Here is a 3,833-nt window from a genome sequence, read left to right as displayed (position 1 = left end):
CTCTCTGTCCATACTAATTATTCTTATTTTGTCATAAAAAAATATTGCTCTGGAGTCTCATTCAGCATTCACAATTGATTGAATGGTTCATACACAGTCAATTCACATTGTCAAATTCAATGAAAATATCCCATTTCTGAAAGTGAAGTTTTCAGTCTACTGTGATTCACTTCTCTTGAGTCAGTCCCACTACTGAGTTTTTGTGCCCCCACCAGAGACTGGTATGGATGATGAAACAAGATTTTTTTCCCTGCTGCCTATTTGCTGAACGGCTACTTAGCAAGTCACCTGACTCATTCATGAATTGAGCAGCAACTGTGTGCCAGGCACAGAACTTGAGATACACATGTGAGGATGTACAGACATAAATATCACAGGATTCTGCCTCTTATGGTCATGTATGTTTAGTGTACATGTGGAGAAATGTTGGGGGGCAGGAAGAAAGATACAGAAACAAGTAATACAATAGGTATAATATACGCCACTAGAACAAAATACAAATTACTAGAGAAATAGAAAGGGGGAAAAAGTCTTTTATCTGGAAAATACATTCCTCTGAGTTCACTAAAAGCACATTATGAATACTACTGTCCACTAGGATTATAACACCTTATCTCCTATGTATAAATCAGTTTAATATAAGCACACATTAGGCATAAAGCACAATGAGATTTATTACACTTGATCTTAGCCAAAAGGCCGAGAAGCGATGTAATGAGATTTATTTATATTCTTTAGCAATTCTGTAATGGGGAAAAGGGGGCTTTACATTCCCATTAGCACAATCCTATCAGCAGATATAATGAGAATAGCCAGGATATTAAATCAATGTATTTTCATCCTAGGTGACTCTTACCTTCTAGTTTTTCAATTATTCTTTATACACAAACCAAGCCTGGCCACCTCATATTTTAGAGTCCTTTCCTTTGTATATAGAAGTTATCTCTGCCACCCATGAAAGCTAAGTCATGAAGCTATTGAAATAGATGTGACCTAAGAAGTGTTTCAACTAGAAAGCTGGTAAGAAGATACAATAGGAAGCCAATTCTTCAAACACGGTAGAATGTAAAGAAAAGTAAAGAGGTGATAGAGCCAGATTATTAAGTGTTTAATCCCTGCTGCTCCCTAACATATTGGGAAATCCAGGAACACTGGAGCTAGTGACTCGCTTTCTCTGGTGTAATTTGGGGGATGGAGAAGCTCTACATTTTTCTCTGTGTGTCATTCAACGTGCCACCAGTATACAATACAGCATCAAGAGAGATGACCCTTGATAGCCTGAAGTAGTACTCCTCTGTGTGGGATATACTTGGAGCCTGTAAACTCGAATGACGGCAAGACAGAAGTGTTGGGAGAGCTGGCAGAAGTCTGGCCAGAAGCAAGGGCAGCATAGCATGGAGATCAGAGACTTCAGGCAATGGCCGAAGCCACACGTGTCTCAGCATGATCTCTGCAGTCCGTGAGGAGACAGCCACCTATCAGCAGACCCCCATGGGTTGGCACAGACTAACTTCCTCACCACAGAGCTCAAGAACAAACAGTGCACCAAACAAGGACCTGCATTCACAGAAGCTTGACCCTGCTGCATCAGGATTTTAAGATTGCCCCCTGGCCTCAAACCCCCAGACATATGGCACCATCTCGGGGAAGAAGAGGGAAACGGTTGGGAAATCTGACAGACTGAACATTTACCCTAAAGAGGATGAGTCATCCAAAAGAAATTATCTAAACAGGAAGAGACAGAAATGTAGTTAACTAGCAAGATTAAAGCACCCCAACCCCCAACCCTATGCCCTTAATAAGCAGAGTTAACAAGCTCAGGGGAAAAATTAAATCATTATCAAAAGATTCCCCCAAGCTTCTGAAAAGCCTAGAGAGGGAATTACATGGAGTAGTATTCACAGGGCAAATGTCATTTATCCTATTACATTTATCCTATTACACCTAGCAGTCAAAAGCTGCTCCCTTTGAAGCAAGGTGGCCCTCATTCAGTTGACAATTTGGACTGATTGTGTTGGAAGAGAAGTGCCCCTCAGTCAGTAGATCTTGATGTCAATAGAGATCACCTTTTTAATCAGCTGCTTGCTGCTACTTGCTTTGCTCTGCAAAGTGGGCGGTCAGGGACAAAGGGCTAGCCACAGTGACTTCCTCCTAGTTCTGTTCCCCCTAGGAATGGCCCCTAGACTCATTGTCCCCAAGTATTATGAGATAGATAACAATAAAAAAGTAAAATCTGTTCACAAACTGGGGGCACGTTTTGGCAGAGTGGAAAAAAATCTGAGTTGGGAGACAGCAGACAGAGCAGCTGGTAACAATTTTGTCACTGACTTTCCGAGTTTCCACACAATGTGTATTATTTAGGGGAAAAATGTCAAATAAGTTTGGAATGCTGAGTTAAGTAAAGTTAAGCAGATGTCTTATCTGAAGAGCTACCTCTAATAAAGCTAATATGTATTAGTATGCTGTTTCCCAAACTTATTCTAGTGGTTTGCTGCAGCTGGCCCATACCAGCTCAAGGTTGTGGCATCTCTTTCCAACTCTGAGTTCAGTGATGTCACTGTGGTAGTTTGAAATTGGCCATGGTGGGAGTAGCTATGCCATAGAAATTGATAGTTACTGACAGGTTTTCTTTACCGCCATACCATTGTCTTAGAAAACACTTGTTAATAAAACATGTCACAGGACTAGTGCATGAGTATTCTACTGCTGTTTTAACAAATTACCACAAATTGAGTAACTTATAACAACACAAATGTATTGTGTTATAGTTCTTAGGTAGAAATCTGACACAGATCTCACTGGGCCGCAGTCAAGGTGTCTGCATTCCTTTCCGAAGGTTCTAGGAGAGAGTTCATTTCCTTAACTTTTCCAACTTTTAGAGCCATTTGCATTCCTTGACTCAGGGCCCCCTTTCTTTACCTTTAGAGACAACAACAGACTGGTCCCTTCTCACAGGGCAGCACTTCTTCTACACCCTTTTCTACTTTTAAGGACCCTGTGATTATAATGGGCTTACCCAAATAATCCAGGATAAACTCTCTATTTTCAGGTCAGTTGATTAGCAACCATAATTCCACCTGCAATCATAACTACCCTTTGAAATGTCAAGTAATATAGTCACAGGATCCAGGGATTAGGATGTGGACAACTTTGAAGGGGCCATTATTCTGTCTGATACAACTAGTGTTCCAAGGAACACACTTTGGAAAGACTCATAAAAGCCTTGTGATGGAAAGTGCATTGGGCTACCCACTTTCTAAGTTTTCTTGAGTAAATTATTTATCTTTTTAGAGCTACAGTAAATTGCTCTATGCAATGAGGCTAATGTTTTCTTGATCTGCTTGGCAAAGTTGTTCGATAGACACGACAATGTCTTAAAAAGTGATGAGACTCCCTACATGTGTAATATATCATTATTCTTAATAATAGTTAATACACGTTTTTGTTTAAGTTCAAAATAATTCCCATAGTTTGTAACTCAATTATCTTCTACCAGTATCTTCCCAAAAAGATAGGCTAGCTCTGGCCAGTGCCAAGAGGAGAGTGTGTGAAAATTGAGACCAAAGGCACATGCGCAGACTTTGATCATTTTAGATTTTTACTTGAGCCTGAATCTAGAATAAGACTTCTCAGAATCTTTAAAATTAGTGAAACACCTGAAAAAAATGCAGGATCCTGTAGGTCTTTCAGGACTAGATCTGGGCAAATTCCCTTTTATATGCCCATTCTTTGCTTTCTCCCTCACTTCAACTTTGTCTATAAAATTCTGTAAGCCACAATACAGATAATCAGGCAAATATGGGGTAAAGAATGGGAAAATTTTAAAATAAATA

General features: G+C 39.9%; 1 pseudogene; it reads right to left on the bottom strand.

Annotated features, from left to right (window-relative positions):
- Nucleotides 1–565: 565 nt before the first annotated feature.
- LOC112611213 lies at nt 566–711 on the bottom strand (annotated as a pseudogene).
- Nucleotides 712–3,833: the final 3,122 nt, after the last annotated feature.

This window comes from Theropithecus gelada, chromosome 17 (genome assembly GCF_003255815.1).
Source record: "Theropithecus gelada isolate Dixy chromosome 17, Tgel_1.0, whole genome shotgun sequence".
In the NCBI taxonomy this organism is placed as follows: Eukaryota; Metazoa; Chordata; class Mammalia; order Primates; family Cercopithecidae; genus Theropithecus; species Theropithecus gelada.
The sequence above is the reverse complement of the archived record's forward strand: the minus strand, read 5'-3'. Positions and strand labels throughout refer to the sequence as shown.